Source organism: Camellia sinensis, chromosome 13 (genome assembly GCF_055761805.1).
Source record: "Camellia sinensis isolate YWXY chromosome 13, ASM5576180v1, whole genome shotgun sequence".
In the NCBI taxonomy this organism is placed as follows: Eukaryota; Viridiplantae; Streptophyta; class Magnoliopsida; order Ericales; family Theaceae; genus Camellia; species Camellia sinensis.
In genome coordinates this window covers 48,877,028-48,898,819 of record NC_138973.1, presented here as the reverse complement: position 1 = coordinate 48,898,819, position 21,792 = coordinate 48,877,028, and the positions used below count along the sequence as shown (strand labels likewise).

Here is a 21,792-nt window from a genome sequence, read left to right as displayed (position 1 = left end):
AGTATACTTTTAGGCTTTTTGGGCTTTTTGGTAACTACAATATCACCTAAACACCCAATATATCCCTCCAAATAGCCAATCCATGCATTACATTTGTGGCCTCAAGAGTAATTAACATTGACATGGGACCAATTAGTCTACACAATAAATTGCAGGACTAAATGGTTCAAACTATCTAAACTTGGGATTTATTGGTGTTTCCCCTCCCCCATCCCCCCTCAAAAGAGAGAGAGAGAGAGAGAGAGAGAGAGAGAGAGAGAGAGGGGAGGGGGGAACAATTTCAATTGGAATTCCGAAACTATCGTGGTGTATTTTTCTGTTTTGGGCTACATTTGAAATGTGAGATTTGAAGAAAGTAATAGCTAGAAGCAAAAACCCTTTAGTGTATTTTGGGTAAATGTGTAATTTCATTTAATTACCAAATCGCTAATTAGGGGGTGCCTCTATTTACACACTACATTTCTTTTCAAGGCATACCATTAATTAGTTTATTTTTTTATTACAATATTAACCTAATATAAGTGACCACAAAGCACAAAGGGTTATGATACAAACTTTACGTAAAATTACCATAAAGGATAATAATGAATATAATATACACCTCTCTTCTCAAACGTTACTTACGTATCTTCTCTCTCAAGAACTCAAAAATCTTGAAACAAAAACCAAAAACCCTTAAAGAAACAACTAAAAATATACGTATTATTAAATATTTTGATTGGACTGAATGATGGATACATCTAGCAATATTGGTTTAAAACAATGGAGTAAGGAAAATGTTAGTTTTTCATTTAATTTTTTTTTTTGTTTTCGTGTAAAGGTTAGTTTTTCATTTTATTTTATTTGTTTTCGTGTACTTGCTGAGTGGTAAAATCATTGAAAAAAACACTCCTATTACATCCCTGCTTCACTAGGAGTTATTCATCAGTTTTCTGTATCTCTTCAATATTGAAATACTGCTTTAAGATCAGTTTATGACGCAGAATGTGTTTGCAGTTATAGTGTTGGGAAGCTTTGATTTCTAGATATATGCCATAAGTATATTATCGGAGTCCCTCACTTCAACATTTCTCTACTAGTAGTAAGACAAAAAGTGTATGCTGGGATGGATCATCACACACGGTTCTGCTCAGAAAGCACGAAGTGGCTTTGAAGGATCATCAAGTTGATGAAGCATAGGAAACTTATAATGATTTTAGAAACCTGTATGGTTTTCTGAACCGGTCTCTCATGAGTACACTGCTACTTGAGTTGTCCTACTCATCTGATCCCCGCTAGCTTCAAAAGGCATGCAATTTAGTTCTTGTAATTCAAAAAGAGAAATCCGATTTAGTTCTATCCGACTTCTTGATTAAGCTCTCCCTATCCTTCGCAAGAGCTCAAATGCCTGTTTCCGCATCCATGATTTTTAGGCTGATGCTGGAGAAAGAGAGTTTGCCCCCAGCAAATATATTGGGGTTGGTCTTCATACATATGGTGATGACACAAGTTGGGACATACCTTGTATTAAATATATTGATTGATCTCTGTGATCGATTTTAACAATCAAGTGCAAATAGATCTACTTCTACAAAGCTGATAAAACCTGATACGGTGATCTTTAACCTTGTTCTGGATGCTTGTGTGATGTTTGGGTCATCTTTCATAGGTCAAAAACTACTTAAAATATGAAATTCTTCAAACATTTCAAAAGGATGTTAGATTTTTCAAACATTTCAAAAGAAATATAAAAACTACAGGCCTCGTTTGGGAACAAATTTTTTTAGTAATTTTTTGGCTAAAATGTGATGTAAAAAAAACTAGTATGTTTGGGATGACTTTTTGACTGTTTACAGAAAGATGTGCAAAAGTTAGAGAGAAAATGGAATCTTTGACTTTTTTGTATGGGTTGTTGACTTTTTGATTTTTTTAGTAACTTTTTGACTTTTTAGCTAAAATGGACACTTGCCGAATGAGGCTAAATGTATAATTTTAAATTGTAATACTCCAACATAATACTCCAATGTAATACTAAACATAAACAAAAAAATAAAATAAAATCTTAGTGCAATACTCTAATGTAACACATAAAAAAACTCCTTACTGTATTTTTTCCAAATGTAACACTTTAATATAACACTCTAAAAAAACTTCTTAATGTAACACACAATTTTTTTTTTTATTGTAACACTCAAAAAAACCCAAAACCCCTTAATGTATTTTTTTTTCTAAACGTAACACTCTAATATAACACTCCAAAAAACTCCTTAATGTAATGCTCCAATGAAACACACAAAAAAACTTCTTAGTGTATTTTTTTTTTCCAAATGTAACACTAATATAATAATCTAAAAAAACTCTTTAGTGTAACACTCTAATGTAACACACACAAAAATTTCTTAATGTATTTTTTTCAAATGTAACACTCTAATATAATAATCTAAAAAAACTTGTTAGTGTACTCTAATGTAACACACAAAAATTTCTTGGTGTAATATTCTATTGTAACACACAGACAAACTCCTTACTGCACTTTTTCAAATGTAACAATTTAATATAACACTAAAAAAATTATTTAGTGTAACACTTTAATCTAACACACAAAAAAAACTTTTTGGTATATTTTTTCCAAACATAACACTCTAATGTAACATATAAAGAAAAACTTTTTTATGTATACTTTTTCTAAACGTAACACTCTAATGTAACACGAAAAAAAAAAAAAACAATGTAAGATTTTTCAAATCATTCCAAAAGGAGTACAAATATTCCTTAGTAAGTTTTGGACAAATGTATAACTTTAAACTGTGAGTGTTACGTTTGAAAAAAGTACATGTGTTACATTGGAGTATGTTACATTGAAATGTTACGTTTAAAATTATATTGATTGAAGTGTTACGTTTGAGAAAAGTGCACTAAGAATTTTTTTTTTTTTTTGTTACATTGGAGCATTACGTTTGGAAAAAGTATATCAAAGAGTTTTTTTTTAGTGTTACGTTGTTATGTTTGGGAAAAGTACACCAATGAGGTTTTTAGTGTATTATATCGAAGTGTTACGTTATTGGAGTGTTAGGTTTTTGTTCGTAATGTGGAATTTGTTCTAAAATAAGGGAAAATCCAAAACTTCTATAGTGCAAATTGCCCAAATGTGTAATTTTACATTTTGAGAAATACACTTTTATTCTTAAAAAATTAAACCAAAACATGTAAGTGACTACCCTTTTATGTTATTTTCACTTTAATCAGACCTTTGGATTCATAAGAAACGTAATAAAATGAAAAATATTATAATTATTAGATTAATTTATATTTTTTTTCATGGATGATATATACTAATGACTCTACAAATTGAAACGGGATCTATGGTGAGTTCCACAAACCTGGAACATGAGATCAAATTCAAATTTGAACTTGAGAGAATCTCAACTCATAAAATTTAAGGTAAATTATAAATACATTTCTTGAGATTTGTTTAAAATAAACTGCTCCTATAGTTTTAAAAATTACATCTTGCATCTTCAAGTTTCTAATCACGTAATAAATAACTCCTTTTATTTATAAATCATCCAGTTGATCAACAATTTTTAATGATGGCATAAATATATTTCAATTATGATTCAAATAATTTTATTTTTGTATAAGAAATTAGTTAGAAGTTTTATTTTTTATATTAATTATGTTAAATACAAATATTTTAACAATAAGATATTTATAATTTTCAAAAGTATAAGGGATAGTCCTTATTTTAAAAAAAACCCTAAGGAGTATATTTATAATTTTCCTAAATTTTAATACAACTTGAAATGAAAAATAATATTTTTCACATGGCATAATATAGTGGAATTATCAACCAGCGGTAATTTGAGATAATTATTACATAATTATGAAAAAAAATATATATATTTATATTATTAATATTGGTAAACTTTTAACCACTTATTTGTAATTAGTTTGTATACTGGTGCGAAATTTCTCCTATAATTTATTGTTGAGTTAATTATTTTTTAATCCTTAACATTTAGTTTTACAAGAAATTAATTTCAAAATTACTTATTTTGTTTGTTCCTTAAATTTTCAACACTAATGAAAAAATCAACAAGTGTCTGTTTTGTTTTGAGTTTTCCTTTATTTTTAATGATTTTTTTTATAATTTAATAAATTCTTTATATTTTTTAACATTATTTAATCAAGATGAATATAAAAAGTAAAATAAATTAATTAAAATATTAAAAATACTATTAAAAATAGACAAAAATCCGTGTGCATTTTTATTGGGATTTTTGTTTACTTTTAGTAATTTTTTTAATATTTTAGTTAAAAAAAAATTTATCTTTTACATTCATCTAATCTTAATGTATCTACAAAAATCCAAAGAAAAAAAAAATTACTGAAATATAGACAAATTTAAAAATAATTTCTCAGATTGTAACTAAACAAATTCTCCCAAGAAACTAGGGATAAGATAACCCATTCCACTATTGTAGGGCTCGGTCGACTCATATTTTCCTGGCAACCAAACAGAGCCCAATTGTGGATCACCCGAGACTCCAATGAAAGAAACAACGCATCAATCATATCTCATCAGTGTGATTCAATGAGGTAAGCTCGCTCTCTCACTCTGGCTCTGAATTCGAATCTAGTTTGATTGTGAAGAAAATGCCTACCGATTTCCCCCTGTTTGATTCGCGAGAAAGCATGAGAGACAGGAAACGAAGTTGAATGCTTGATTTGTCAAAAACTTGCTTATTTTATTTACCGAGAACCAAACGGAGCATTAATTTTTTTATTTTATATCTATTAGTCTGACTCTCGTTCATTTGTAATCCTTATATCTTTTTACTTCATCGTTTTTAAATTATGGACAAAAAAAATTAGATTTTAATGAGCCTCTACATATAGATAAAGAGGAACTGCAATTTAGATTTTCCAATGAGGCAATTTTTATTTTTTTTTAAGCAGTAAAATATGACTAATGACTGACATAGACAACCTATCTTATTTAATTTAATGTACATAAAATAACTAAATGTGCCATAATTTTAGTCTAAAGTTAGTGCAGTAAGAGGTTTTTTTTTTTTTTTTTGTGGTCTGTTTGTGTGTGTGTGTAATATACTCGTAGTCGTAGTGGATACTTGATACATAGTTCCTTGATTTGTAGGTTTTTACACAAACTTTGACACTGGTATACTGCAATACCGAAGAATTGGGAAGGGCTTTCCTTCGAATAGGGATGTGGGTTTTATATGTTATTGCTTGTTGAAGTCAGTGTGAGCGTGATATGTCTCATTCAAATGCTTTTTATGTTTTCATCAGTTTTTAATGTTGATGTGAATAATGATATGCCTCAGATAATTAGTCCGAAAATTTGTCGAAGGACACCTGCAAGGATACACTACTGGAATTGTGTGGTCAAGTATGTAATCTTATTCTTATGTGGAGTACGGTTAATGGGTTAACCTTTTCCTTGAATTGCTCTTCATCTAGGCATAGTAAATCCGTCATTGTCCGTTCTAATCACATGTACTGTGGTTATTTAAAATGTGTATCTGAATGGCAAAATCATTGGAAAAAACACTCCCATTACATCCCTGCTTCACTAGCAGTTATTCATCAGTTTTCTGTATCTCTTCAATTACTGAAATGCCGCTTTGAGATCGGTTTATGATGCAGAATGTGTTTGCAGTAGTGTTGGGAAGCTTCAATTTCCAGATATATGCCATAAGCATTATCGGAGTCCCTTACTCTTAACATTTCTCTACTAGTAGTAAGACAGAAAGCATATGCTGGGACGGATCATCGCACATGGTTCTGCTCAGAAAGCTCGAAGTGGCTTTGAAGGATCATCAAGTTGATGAAGCATGGGAAACTTATAATGATTTTAGAAACCTGTATGGTTTTCTGAAACCAGTCTCTCATGAGTACACTGCTACTTGAGTTGTCCTACTCATCTGATCCCCACTGGCTTCAAAAGGCATGCCATAGTTTTTCTAATACAGAAAGAGAAATCTGATTTAGTTCGATCCAACTTCCTGATTAAGCTCTCCCTATCCTTGGCAAGAGCTCAAATGCCTGTTTCCGCATCCATGATTTCCAGGCTGTTGCTGGAGAAAGAGAGTTTGCCCCCAGCGAATATATTTGGGCAAGTCTTTATGCATATGGTGAAGACAGAGGTTGGGACATATCTTGCATCAAATATATTGATTGAGCTTTGTGATCAATTTCAACATTCAAGTGCAAACAGATCTACTTCTACAAAGCTGATAAAACCTGATACGATGATCTTTAACCTTGTTCTTGATGCTTGTGTGAGGTTTGGGTCATCTTTCAAGGGCCAACAGATTATAGAACTGATGGCACAAGCAGGTGTCATAGCTGATGCACATGCCATTGATATCATTTCTCTTATTTATCAAATGAATGGTTAGAGGGATGAGTTGAAGAAATTTAAAGATCGTATTGATCAGGTTTCAGTTCCTTTGCTTCATCATTACGGGCAGTTCTATGACAGTTTGCTGAGCTTACATTTCAAATTTAATGATGTCGATGTTGCTTCGGGACTCATATTAGACATATATAGATGTGACGAATCTCGTCATAGTAAAAAATATAGAAAAGACCCCCAGAAGCCTTGCCTCGTGCCAATTGGATCTCATAATCTCAGGGCAGGGTTGAAAATACAGATATTACCTGAGCTGCTACAGAAGGATTCTATCCTCAAATGGAAACTAAAGAGGAGCTTTTTATATATAAGAATGGGGAAGTTGTCCTTAGCAACAAAGGAATGGCCAAGCTTATCCTACAATACAAGGGATGTGGTAGGAATAGTGAGTTGTCAAAGCTGTTAATTACCATTCAGAAGAAGGTGGCTTCATTGAAAGAAGACAGTTTGTGTTCTGATGTGATTGATGCCTGCATCATGACATTTTAGATCACGTGAAGTTGGCGGGGACTTCCATGGGCACTAGGTCCTATATATCGCTGTTGAGGGCTTATCATGAAGGAAAGATGTTTGGGGAAGCAGAGGCTTTGCTAAAACAAATTAAGAAGGCTGGTTTGGTTGAAAAAATGTCTGATGAGGCCATAATTGTTTTAGATGGAGAATCTGATTTGGCTGAGTCTATCATCTGGGAATTGGAAGAAGAGGTTTACACTGTGCCTTCTGTGGTTTATGAGCACAATTCTTCTATCTACTTCTTCTGGAAAGCTAAAATGATATGGGATGCTTTGAATACATACAGAAAAATGCAAAAGATGAAAATCGAGCCCATTGTGCAAACATTCTTTAATATGGTTTCTGGGTATTCTTCTTTGGAAATGTACCGTGATATCACGATCTTGTGGGGGAATATCAAGAGGAATATGGAGAATGGAAATTTCGTGGTTAACAGGGATTTATTCGAGTTGTTAATATTGAATTTTCTTTGAGGTGGTTGAGGTGGTTATTTTGGGAGGGTGATGGAGGTCATTGGTTATATGAAGGAGCATGGTATGTACATCAACAAGTGGATGTTTAAATCTGAGTACCTAAAGTTTCACAGAGATCTTTATAGGAGTTTAAAAGGATCCAATGCTAGAACCGAGGCTCAAAGTAATAGGATTGAACATGTTCGGGCATTTAGGAAGTGGGTTGGTATCAACTGAACGTGTATGCCTTGTTCAAACGCAGCCAATTTGTGGAAATTGAAGTCGAATGGTTGAAGCAACTTGTCGTTAATCGAGGAGAATCCTTATTGAATATTTATCCCAATCAGTTCTGTCCTCAAATCCTAAGAAAATTTTTGAAACCCATTACAGAGATGAACAGTTGAACCTAACTCTGTAGATTCTGGTGCCACATCGAATCTGAAATCCATATATCTCTTCCATGAGACAGATTGTCGTTGAGTCTTATATCACTGTCATTACAAAAACAAAAAAGAAATGTGCTTTTTACTATTTTTCTTAAGGAATTATGAATGAGTTATGGAGTTAGAGATGAAGTAGGCAAAAGGAGAAGCTTAGGCAACGAAGATGGAGAGAATTTACATGCTTTATTATGTTGGCTAGAAAGCTAATTTATAGACTAGATGTTGTAGATACAAACAAAACCCAAAAGTCATCCTAACATTATTACATATCTACTTTGTTGACAACTAACAAACTAATACGGCCAAAACTTTTCAAGTTTCTACAAAGTCTACAAAACCTATAAATAGGCTTTTTCAAAGTTTCCACACAAAAACAAAGACAATAAATGAAAACTTACAATTATTTGCTATGTTCTACAGTTCGTACAATTATATACACTGTCTACCCTCCCCGGTTTTCAAAGGGGTAGACTGAAACAGATAAGATTTGGTTGATCGTTTCTGTCTTGTAGGGGCGGCTGAAAGGATTTGGCTGACCACTTTCCACCTAATAATACAGGTTACTTCATGTGTCCTGGATAAAGTTGGAGTCGATTAGGAGACAGCTGCATTTGATAGTGGGGTCCACTATGGTTCCATTCGATTTATGAGATTGTGATATTCTTCATCAGTCTCTGATGGAGGGGAATCATGATCCTGGCTATATTGCTCATTCCGAAAATGTTCTACATCATCTGTGGTCATGGCTAGTTCCAACGGAAGATCCAAATTATTTCTCTTTTTGAGATTTAATAACGTGTCAAGAGACTCATTAATTTGTGCAGGAGACCTTTGATATGTTATGGGAAAATGGGTTACAAATAGTATTCTACCATTTGTGACCATAGATGGCAATTTTGCGGAGTCATGTATATTTGACGCTGCCTGTGAAATAGATATTAGACTGTCTATCCAATATTTTGTCAAAAAAAGTTTTTGAATATTTTTCAATCGCTCTCTCCGACTTTTTTCATCCAAATAATCATCTTCAAATTCAAAATCTTCAATTTCTTTAAGATACCAAATCTGGTATGGTTGGAAAAAAATGTTCTCGTTCTCGCCAACCAATAGTGCTGGAGATCCAGAAAGTAAAATATTTGCTCTATTAGAAGCCTTTTACTACCCATGAGAGCATTGCTTTGATGATCATTGGATATTCTATCCATTGGATTGGATCTAAAATTTGAAAAATAACTTGATTAGTTATTCTCCAGTCTATGTCTTCAAAAAACCACATGTCATGGTTTGCCATGATGGTTATTTTGGAAATTCCATCTTTAAAATTTACTTCTTGTAGCAATCCCAGTTTTGCTACTTGCTGAGTATGGCGGGGATCGAGCTTCCCGGTCAGCTCGCGGGGGTCCAGGGGGCAACGTCCTGGCGGGGATTGAGCTGCCCGGTCAGCTCGCCGGGGTCCAGGGGCAGCGCCCTAGCAAGGTTGAGGGGCAGTGCCCCCGAAGCAAAAATACAAAATGTACTAGAAGTTGCTTGTCCACTCGAGCGGCCGTTTATGCGCTCGAGCGGAGAATGTTTGGTTCCATAAGTTTAACCTGTCTGCAAAAGTACTGGGAAAGTGTATTTGACGCTCGAGCAGGGCTTTCTACGCTTGAGTGGACCATGTTATATCAGTTCGTGAATTTGATATTTCAGATCACTTTTGTATATCTCTCTCTCTAAAAACCCTTTCCTCTCCCTTCTCTCTACATTTCCCTATGCCAAATTAGATCAAAACCTTGATTTCTCAAGATCCATTAGAGTTCTGCCATAGTTCATCAAAGTTGGTTAACTTCTCGAGGGCTTCGTTGTGTGCGGTGAAGATCGAGTTTCGACACCGTTGATTTTGGGGGTTTCATCTCATTTCTTCTTCAAAAATTGAGGTAGGGATTTTCTTAGAGTTATATATATATTTTTACAAAATCTAGATATTTTCGAAATCATCTTTCGATAGCTTTCAAAATTAATCGTTGATTTAAGAAGTTGAGCGATTTTGAAAGTGGGTTTGTCTCTTGTTCTTTTAAAATGATCTTATGAGTTTTGATCTTCGTTGATTGAAGAAAAGATGATTTTGGAAAGTTTTCTTTCAAAAGATTTGAGCTGTATAATTTTGGTAAGAAAACCTAGAATTTGGGGATTTTTTTTTAAAGGAGATTGAAAATCTATAAATGATATTGTTATATTTAGTTTGTGCGTCAAAATAAATGGACGTTTGGAAAATTTCTTATTTATATTTATATAAATGATGAATTTCAAGGAATATGAGAATTGTTGTTTATTTTGAAAATTATTGTTCAAAACGTTGAAATAGTATTGAAATAACTAATTGTTGAGGATACTTGAGAAGATGGATTATTCCTTGGATGATGAATTGGAATAAAAGTATTTATATTCATCTTGTGTTATTAGCATAACAATTCATTTGATTACATTAAACTTTGAAAGTTGATTAGAAAACTTGCATTGAGAAAAGAATGTTGAGAAACAAGTTTTCATGAAATGGTTTTGGGGTAAATACGTTGGTAAGTCTTGATAGGTGGTGTAGATGATATTGAATAAGTTGACCTGAGAGTCTGGGGTGAAAGACTGAAAACTCGCGTGGATAAGTGTCAAGCCTTCCGGTTAATACCAGTAAAAATGACAATTTGGTAGTACTTATATAGTGTACTTGCAGACACCGACCTAGGGATTACCAGAGTCGTATTTACCGCCCTTGAAATAAATTGTTAAGTTTTGAAAAATTGAAATTGCATGATATCATTGAGCATGATGGTTTTCAAAAGATGAAAATGTGATTTATCTTCAAAAAGGGCATAGCATGGCATGTGCATTTCATCTCTTGAGACTTGTATAAAATTTATATACTTTGTTAAGAATTTCGTACTGGGCTTTAAGCTCACCCTATGGAATTTTTGTGTAGAAAAAGATGTGGTGATCCCACCCAACTAGGGGCGTGGAAGTATGTATGTTGGGAGTACAATGCTCTCATTTTGTTGTGACTCTGTGTAAGCCAAGGGCTGTGTTTGTGTGGGTTTGAATAACCGTTTTGTGTAACTAGGCTCAAGCCTTGGAAACTTGTAAACCCTTGGGGGTATTTATTTGTTTATTTACTTGTTGTTGGATTAATGTATTGTTGTATGAAGAACTATTGTATCATGTAATGTAAGTTTGGAGATTTATATTCGGTTTTCCTTGAAAGAGCTATGATTGTTGTCTTATCATTTGGGCTAGAAATTTGGGGCGTTGCAATTTATCATAAGATCGTTCTAAGATTTGTCTAATCTTATCACGATGATCTTCAACTCGATTTTTGATTAACATAAAAATTTCTTTTGGAAGCAAAGTTCTTGCTTTTTCAAAAAGACAAATTCTTTTTATTTGTTCAAAAACTAGATCAGAAAACTCATCTGATATGAGATCTGATAGCTGAAGAAAATGGTTTATTTTTTCAAAATTAAAATCTTCATTCCAATTTATTTGTATAAGGATATTGAAACAAAGATTTTGCAAATCTTTTAATTTAGTTGTTTACTCAGCTAATTTGTTGGCTAGAACTCCCATGTGTTTTCGAAATTTCACTTTGTTGTCTACAATGTGAGTTTTCCAAACTCCATTGAGTTATGTATAAATTTCTCTGAATATACTAAGGTTTAAAAAATCTTTTATCTCAAATTCATCTGGTTTAGATGTCTGAACATTAGTTGGAACTGGGTTAGTTCTCATTTGACAAAAATTCTTTTGATAAACAGGCATAGTTGATGTACTGTAAAAAGCTTTTTTAGCTTTGGCCATGCTATCATATGCTTTATAGCTTGCTCTTGAAAATCCCCAAACTTGTGTTTCACAATCATTCCATTCTGTGTAAATTCTAGGTTGTCTTTCTACAAACACAACATAAATTTTTTTTTCTCTGGGGATTGCTTTTTTAGCAATTGTCACTCAATCTCCTTAAGCAGGTTGTTTACCCTTATCCATTGTTTCCTCATGGTCGAGAGGTCTTCTGCAAAAATTAAAATTATTTTTTTAGTAATTTAATTTTTTTGAAACAATTTCTACTAAGAAAATCTGTAAGAAAATTATTAGTACCTTTAAGGTGTTCTACCTCAAAAGTATATTCAAAAATTTTGTTTTACCAAGTTAATCTTCTTCCTTGCTCAATAGGTTTTTTATTGATCAAAAAATCTCTTATTGCCTTATTATCAGTGCGTACAACAAAATTTTATGGGGCTAAATAAATATGAAAAGTTTTTATAGCCAATTTTATTGCAAGTAATTCTTTTTCAAAAATAATATATTTATGTTCATTTAGTTTAAATGTTCCAGAATTATATCCACAAATTAATTCTTTTTTTTGTAATTTTATGGATATTGGATTTTTTATTGGTCTAATCCCATTTTCTGATAAAAGTATTTCTTTATCATGCTATATATTACTTGGTATTGCCTTAAGAATACATCTCCAACATGCTTCTGAGGCATCTGTTTTTAAAATTAATTTATCACCTATTTTAGGAAGATGAACATCTGGTAAAGTTTTAACATTTTCTTTAATTTGTTAAATTAAAGTAACATCTTCTGTTGTCCATTCAAAAATAACATTTTTCCTTAATTTGCTTAACCAAGGAATTTTTATTTTTGAAAGATTTTTGATAAAATATCGTCCATAATTTAAAATGCCTAATAAACTCTGTAATTATGTTATATTTTCAAGAATATCAGGAAAATCTTGTACTTTGAAAAAAATATGTTCTTATAATTTTAAACCTTTTTGGTCTAAAATTGTTCCTAAAAATTCAATTGATTCTTTTTCTAGTTCAATCTTTTTTGGAGACAAAATAATTTCATGTTTTTGGAATTTTTCACAAAGTAATTATAAATGTTTCTTATGCTCCTCCTTGGTTTTAGAGAAGATAAATATATCATCAATATAAACTGCACAACAATCTTTAAAATCTTTAAGAAATTGTATCCATCCACCATTGAAATACTTGTGGTGCTATATTTAACTCAAAAGGCATAACATTCCAGCGATAATGTCCTCTAAGTGTACTGAAAGCTATCAATTTTTTTGACTCTTCAGTCAATTGAATTTGCCAAAATCCACTTTTAGAATTGAATTTGCTAAAGATTTTTGATCATTTGGTTAAGTTAATCAAAACATCTTTTTTTGGAATAAAATATCCATCAAATTCTAAATTTTCATTTAGTCATTTACAGTTGACTACTATTCGGGATTTTCCTCTTTTAATTTCAACATGGTTTATTACCATAAAAGTTGGACTAGAGTGAATGCTTCTAGTTTCTTTGATTAACTTTTTGTTTAAAAGTTCTTGGAGTTGAATATCAAATTCATCTATATCTTATCTAGTATAAATCATTGGTCTTACTCTAATGATAACATTAGAGTCTTTTAATTTCAAACTACAATAACGCAGACTACGTTACCATAGTTTTAATGGATTTTCACTAAAACTTTCTTCCAGAATTTTATAAATCCAATGTGATTCATCAATGGTTTTGATGATGGGAGTTAAATCACCACACGGAACAAGTGCAAACTCTTTATCACAAATATATTTATGTTATTCTAACAGTGGAATATGAATTAAGACATTGTTTAAGCTTAATGAAATGACTTTTTCCTGTATTTGCATTGAAAGATATTTATATATAAAATTATTTTCAAGAAGGAAATCTCCATGCATATACGGAAAACATAAAATTTTTGATATAATGAACTTGCTATCATTTAACCAAGTAGCTATATTTTTAGCCTTGAATTGTATGAAAGTATGGTTGCCATCAATTCTAATAACCAAAATTGGATGTTTCATTAATGTCCATTTTTCTTTTGGTATAACATTCCATTTACATGAGCTGACTGTAGCTCCTGTATCTATGAGAACAATGAGGCTATAAGGTTTATAACCTGTAAAATTAAATGTTCCCAATACATATGTGTATCTTCTTTTTCCTTGGCTAGGAGAAAAAATAATATCATCATTTTTTGTTTAAAAATGATACATATATGTAGACTTAATATGTTCAAGTTGTCTTCTTGTTCCTAGGAAAATAGGAATCTGAACATTGTTTGAAGTAATAGATTCTAAAGATTCTTGATTAGAATTATTACTTAATTCTCCAATGCTTAATTTTGAAAATGATTTGTTAGGAAAATCTTTTTCAAAACAAAAGTTGATCTTTTAATTTTTGGAACTGTATTTTCAATATATAAATTTTTTCCTGATACTTGCATTTGTAATTGTGCAGGATTTTTTGTTTTAGAAGATTCTCCATGTCCCACTAGGTTATCAATTAACCATTGTCGAGGGCTTCTAAATCACTCCAATTCATTAAACGAGGTTGTATTATCGTGTCAAATGGTCTTGGTTCAAAGATTTCAACGATTTTATTATCGTTTGATCTTGTTTTTGTTTTAGGAAATTTGGTTAGTTCGTGAATTGTTTTCCAACGAATAGCCAAATCATGGGAATTTGATTTCATTCCTATTCCTTGTGTTTTAATTCTTATTCTAACCGTGTTTTCAAGATTAGGATCATTTATGGAAATAAAAAAATTTGGTTTAACATTAAACCAAACTACTTCATTAGCCAAATTAGATTAGATTCCTCCAATGATTGCTTTCATTGGGTCGGAAAATCTTTTGTCAAAAATTACTGCCAAAATTAATCCAATTTGAATATATTGAATATCGAGATTTTTTTTTTTCTATCTTGCAACCTTTTTCTTATTAAAAAAAGGAATATCAATATTTTCTTCTTCTGACCATTTTGTTTGAGTGTCACTGTAGCACTTGTGTCCTTCAAAGCTTTTGAGAAGTGTATTTGTGTAATAACCCAACCTTCGTACATGTTTTCTGGTATACTTTCAGTCCCCTCTTCTGTGCATTATATGCTTGTTGTGAAATTCCATGTGACATTAAATTTAATTAGACAAACTTATGGTTATGGGTTTCTATCTGTTTAATAGAAGAAAAATCTGTTACAATTAGAATGTTTGGATTAGAAATTGGAAGCCTTAGAAGCTTAATAATCTGAAATTGATTTGACATTTAAGATCAGCATGATTTTTAAGTCATAATAGGATTTTCTGTGAAATTTCAATTTGGAATGACTAAACTGATTGAGTTTTGTCTTATTCAACTTTTGTTTTTATACTATATGTATATATGCCTCTTGAATGATTGACTTGGAAGGGTTTTAACAAAAATATCTCCTGGGAGAAAAATTAGAGAAGAGGAGGGTGAAAGGAAGAGGAGAACTTCATCAAGAAGAAATGTGGAGAAATTGAGGGGAATTGTAGCGTTTAAGGCTTAAGGTATGTGAATTTTACTTTAATTAAGTCTTTTCTCAAATTTGAGTAAGAATTTCCCCTTTCATTTGTAAGATTTGGGGTTGCAATTGAAGTTGTGTGTGTGTTAATTGTTGAATTGAGAAAATGCTCGTCACTTGGTTGATTGGAAATATTGTCAAGGTAAGCTATGTTTATGAGTTGAAAGAAGAAGATCCAATTCATATTTAGAGTGATATGAGATTGATATATGTTTGTAATGTTTATGTATATGATTTTTGAACCATATTCTAACAATTAAAAAACCTATTTTGAGCCTTGAAAAAGTGTACCAAAAATTTGGTTTTGCTGGTTTTTCGAACTGCTTTCTGCCCAAAATCGCCGCACGTGCGGGAAGCCTTGCCGCACATGCGGGGCTCACAGCCGCACGTGTGGCCCAAGCTGGAAAAAATGTTCTGCTCTATTTCGCGTGCTTAACCCTCTGGTATTTTTGAAACTTATGTTTGATGTCCCTAGGATGCCTGTAAATTCGTTTGAAGTAAAATGAAGCAGGAAATAATGAAAGAAAGAAAAAGAACTGATGTATAAATTGTGCACATGTGGAGGTCATAACCCGGGAGGGTCAAGTGCTCCGCTATAGCACGGTGAGTAGTAGTACGAAGATCGTGCATTTACTTACCGTTAATGATTCCTATTCTTAACACTTTGTTCCTTACAAGTAATTATTTTAACATTTATGCTGATTGGAAATCGAGGTGAATGTATGGGAACGTTGAAAGACTTATGTACATCGGTATGACTCTGAAACTAATCTGCATTCTGGTTATGGTTAACAATTGTCGATAATGTGCCATAATCTGCAAATTACTTATGACTTCACATGAGAATTTCATACGAATTATTAGCGTTGGTTAGTTTAAAGATAAATCTAAATGGGTTCATTATGATAAAAAGTGACTTGTGGTATACAAAAACAGGAGTGATGTGTTTTAAGAGAATTGTTGTACTGTGTTCTGTATTGGGGAGTTAATACTGTAAATGTAAACCCCGCTTATTGGGAACATGATATTCTGAATGGCCTACCAAAGGCTACTATAGTTCATTTGGCTCAACACATGTTTTATGGCATAAACATCTACCCAGAGTGGATTATCAGAATGAATAATTGGATAAGATCACAGGTTGTTTTATACTTTAATAACTGTTAAGAATTATGATAAGCATCGGATTGACTTACGAATGACTCAACCTGAAGACAGAATTAAATATCAATGACATTGTCATGTAACCCACATTATGATGTAAACCGTTCTGTCTTTGTTAAGTGTACCGTAATAACATGATATGACAAGTATGCTCTATATTGATTTGTTAGCGCTATTGGATGTACCATGTATAATCAAACATGAATTCTGATTTCTGTTTATGATCCAAGCATAATTAAAAATATGTATGAATATGTTTCTGTTTATCCGTTCCATTTACGCTATGTTATGACATGATATAGATGACTAATCTTTAAGACCAAATGATTTCTGGTATGGAACAAAATGCTGTACGGAACTAAGTGCTGCAATGCGAGACACCTCTAGAATCTGTATGAGCCATCTCTTGAGTCCACACATATGTGAACTAGGCCCATGGCCGTTCTGTGAAAGTTATGAGGCCTATGGCCGTTTTGTGAAAGTTATGAGGCTTATAGCCGTTTTATAATATCTGTGAGGCCTATGGCCAATTTGTGACATCTGGGCCTATGGTCATTCTGTATGATCTGTTAGTATGAAACAAAGTGCTGCACGGAACTAAGTGCTTGTCACGCCCCCAAACCGCCCCTATAGTTTGGTGCCGTGATGGCCAGTAATCCGAGATTACCGAAGGCCAACTTTCAAAAGTTTAACACAATCAGAGTGTAATAAACGGGGCTCACAAATGCAGAAGCAATAATCTAAAATACAAGTGGTCCCTAAGAGCAGTGCATAGATCAAATGGAACGACATACATCTTTACATGACTTTACAAACTTGAATACAACAAAGTAAAATACGTATTACATCTTGATCAAAAGGCTTCTCAAGCCGACATATACAAAATACAGTGAATACAAGCCAAGAAGCATAATTTTCAAGAATTGCCGACATAAAAAATGACATCACCCACGTGAATACAAAACAAAGCCGGCAAAATCATGGATCCAAAACAAGCTTTCAAAAACACCTCTAGGCGTCGCCGACGTCCTGCTCATCACCTACAGATATATATAGAGAGGGTGAGCTTGGATACTTAGTAAATGGTACAAGTAATAAAGGTTTTGCATGAATGTAGTCGAAGTCCTTTCCAAACAAAACATGCCAAGACCATACGAATATTAGCCGAGATCCCTCCAGAGCAAAACACATCAAAACTTTATCAAAACAAGAGATGGACCGTATTCATATATCAAGTCTTACAAGTCTCAAGGGATGCTCACTGGCATCGGCAAAACACAAATCAAGCTTTCCGAACAAACAAGTCCACACGGTAAACCGTCAGTGGCAAAACAAGGACTGCACGATCCGTAATCGATTAGTCAAAGATACTGCGAAAGTTTATAGTCCTCCAGCACAAGGGACTTGTGTTACTTAAGCCCGTAGCTCCTTTTAACACGATGGTCTTGTGTTACTTAGGCCCGTAGCCCGTTTTAACATGATAGTCTTGTGTTACTTAGGCCCGTAGCCCGCTTTAACACGATAGTCTTTCTAAGAAAGGACCGTATCCTTTTATACTTAGTGCTGCGAAAGTTTAGTCCTCCAGCACAAGGGACTTTTCAAGGATGACATCAAAAACAAAGCTTCTACTTGATACATCAAAACAGAGCTATTCATTCATGTTTAACAAATACTTTCGTCAAAACAAAGCAAAGCAAGATTTATCAAAACAGTATAACATAGCTTTATTAAAAATACCACTCACCTAGATCTCCTCGGGTGTAGGCTCAAAGCAAAGATCAAGGACCTACAATCACATGGCAATCACATTCTCAAAACAAGCTTTATATGCATGCAGATGATCCCGGCATTCTCACCAGATCCAAGTCAATAACAAAGCAAAACATGCTGGGAGTTCAAACACTACTTCCGTCTCATGAAAACACACTGGGTACCAATCAGGTCTTTGCCGAGGTCCTACTCCTCCTTGCCGAGGTGTGGTCCCGATGGCCTCATTCAAAAGCAAAGTCGGGAAAACCTGGGTTTCCCTTTGAAGAACATGAAGAACATGATGAACATGATCATGAGGAAGATGAATGCAAGATCATAACTTGTTACAAAAATTTGAGATTGCATGCCAAAAGTTCAAAACATGGACCTGGGTACCCATACAAAGGTCATGCAAGAACAAACATAAAAACATGGTTTTTGCTCCAAACTTTCAGATCAAAACGAGACTTTCTTCAAGAACATGTGAATACTATCTTTCTCTTTCGAAACCAACTTCAGATCGATGCATGACATGCAAAACAGATTCGATCATGCAATGCAGCTAGATGATCAATAAGAACAACAAGAGTAGGTTAAGATTCTAACCTCAAAACTCGAATCCAACGGTTCAAACCTCGAAGATCAAGCTTGGAAGATCTATTCTCACTCAAGAACTTCTCCTCCTTTCTCTAGAGCTTCTCTCTCTAAAGGCAAAGATTTGAGACAAAATGATTTGTTTCTAGGTCTGTTGGCTATCTTAACAATCAGCTCGGACACGTGACGCTACTGGGTTGGTTCAACTCAAAAGGTGATTGATTGATAAGACAAGTCTATGACAAAGCGTATGCAGCAAGCTAAGGCAAGACACATCGGCAAGTAATGACATCGACTAAAGTTAAAGCTTCGGCAACAGGGTAACAAAGACATCGGCTAAGGAGGACGACAGTTGACTAAGCTGTGCCACACCTTGGCCAGAGTGTGCCACACCTTGGTCTAGGCCATACCTGCCCAAGGACAAGGATTACTAAGTGCAAAACATCTCGGCAACCATGCCCGAGGTGAAGATGGGGGTCGACCAAGTGGTTCCAAAATAGTTCTAAGTACAATGGTTCAGAGGTGAACTAAGCTCAAGATGACCTCGGCTACACACCAAGCAAGGAACAAAATCATGCAAGCGACACTTAAACAAAACAAGGCAAGGCAAAACTTGCAAAACAACATAACAAGACAAGATCATGCATGGATGTATGCAAGTATGACAAGAGTAAGGTGAGGGTTGCTACAGTCTACCCCCCTTAAAGAAGTTTGGTCCCCAAACTTAAATTACCTTGCTCTATAAACAACTCCGGATAACAGATTCTCACATCCTCTTCCTTTTCCCACGTGGCTTCTGTGCCATAATGCTCCTTCCATTCGACCTTTACCATTGGTATCGATTTGTTTCTCAACTGCCTCATTTGCCAGTCAATGATCCTCATTGGTTTCTCCTCGTAGCCCAAATCATCATTAACCAAAATCCCAGAATGATCGATTATATGTAGTGGATCTCGGATATACTTCCTCAACATCGAAACATGAAACACATTGTGGACTTGGCTTAAATCTGGCGGCAAAGCAAGTCTGTAGGCAACAGAGTTAATTCTCTCAAGAATTTCAAACGGTCCAATATATCGGGGTGCTAATTTACCTTTCTTTCCAAATCTTGAAACTCCGGTCATCGGCGAGATCCTCAAAAATACATGATCCCCAACCTCGAATTATAGCTCTCTTCTCCTCTGGTCGGCATAACTCTTCTGTCGACTCTGCACGGTTCTAATCCTCTGCTGAATGAGCTTAATCTTTTCGGTCGTTCCTTGAACTAACTCGAGACCAATCAAAGCTGTATCTCCCACCTCGGTCCAACATATCGGCGACCTGCACTCTCTTCCATACAAAGCTTCGTACGGCGCCATTCTAATGCTGGCTTGATAACTGTTGTTGTATGCGAATTCTACTAATGGCAGATGTGATTCCCAACTTCCCTTGAAATCCAATACACACATTCTGAGCATATCCTCAAGTGTCTGAATGGTTCTTTTCGTTTGCCCATCAGTCTGGGGGTGAAAGGCTGTGCTAAACTTCAACTTAGTCCCCAAGGCTCCTTGCAGGCTCTGCCAAAATCTAGAAACGAATTTCGAATCTCGGTTTGATACAATGGACACCGGCACACCGTGAAGTCTAATAATCTCATTCATGTACAGTTCGGCAAGTCGGTCGGCATTGAACGTAGTTTTAATTGGCAAGAAGTGTGCTGACTTAGTTAACCTATCAACGATAACCCAAATTGAATCCATACCTCTTTGCGTCCTCGGCAAACCCACCACAAAATCCATGGAGATGTGTTCCCATTTCCACTCAGGAACTGATAAGGGTTGTAGAAGCCCTGCTGGTCTCTGGTGTTCTGCCTTCACTTGCTGACAACTCAGGCACTGGAATACGAACTCAGCTATTTCTCTTTTCATATTTGGCCACCAGAAGGTCCGCTTCACATCTTGATACATCTTGGTGCTTCCTGGATGAACGGCAAATTTGGAGTTGTGGGCTTCTTGCAAAATCTTCCTTTTCAACTCTGGGATGTCGGCCACACATAACCTTCCTTCAAACTTGAGCACTTGATTTTTGATAATATACCCTGATCTCGGCTTTGTGACAATCTCCTCGGCTACTTTCTTGAAGAATTTATCCTCCATCTGTCTTGTCTTTACTTCATCAACAATAGTCGGCTCCACTGCTATCATGGTCAAACACGCCAAATTTCCATCTGACTTCCTGCTCAAAGCGTCGGCCATGCTGTTAGCTTTACCTGGGTGATATTGAATTTGCATATCATAGTCTTTCAATAACTCAAGCCACCTTCTCTGTCTCAAATTCAATTCTTTCTGAGTGAACAGGTACTTTAAACTCTTATGATCCGTAAAAACCTGACAAGAAGCTCCATACAAGTAGTGACGCCAAATCTTTAAAGCAAATACGACGGCTGCTAGCTCCAAATCATGGGTGGGATAGTTCCTTTCATGTGGCTTCAACTGACGAGATGCGTATGCTATGACTTTACCCTTTTGCATCAATACACAACCCAAACCCTTATGCGATGCATCACTATAGATATGAAACTCTTCATTACCTGATAGAAGTACGAGTACTGGTGCTGTAACTAACCTCGTCTTCAGTTCCTGGAAAGCTGACTCCTGATCTTTAGTCCATTCATACAGTGTTCCCTTCTTAGTTAATTGCGTCAATGGAATTGCAATCCTTGAGAAATCCTTCACAAACTTCCTGTAATAACCTGCCAAACCCAGAAAAATACGAATCTCGGACACATTAGTCGGCCTCGGCCAATTTACTACGGCTTCAATTTTGCTAGGATTAACCGAGATACCCTCTTCATTAATCACATGACCCAAGAATGAGATAGTAGGAAGCCAAAACTCACACTTGTTAAACTTAGCATACAATTTCCGGTCTCTCAAAATCTATAAGGCAAGTCTCAAATGATTTTCATGTTCAGCTTTACTCTTGGAATAGATCAATATATCATCAATGAAGACAACTACAAACTCATCTAAATATGGCTTGAAGACTCTGTTCATTATATCCATAAATGCAGCAGGGGCATTGGTCACCCCAAA

General features: G+C 34.3%; 1 long non-coding RNA gene and 1 pseudogene across 1 annotated transcript; both read left to right on the top strand.

Moving 5' to 3' along the window:
- Positions 1–4,429: 4,429 nt before the first annotated feature.
- LOC145805809 (uncharacterized) lies at positions 4,430–11,055 on the top strand. Its single transcript, XR_014347961.1, has 2 exons — positions 4,430–4,578; positions 10,780–11,055. It is a non-coding gene; the product is annotated as an uncharacterized LOC145805809 (long non-coding RNA).
- On the top strand, positions 5,731–9,188 carry LOC145806251 (pentatricopeptide repeat-containing protein At4g17616 pseudogene; annotated as a pseudogene).
- Positions 11,056–21,792: the final 10,737 nt, after the last annotated feature.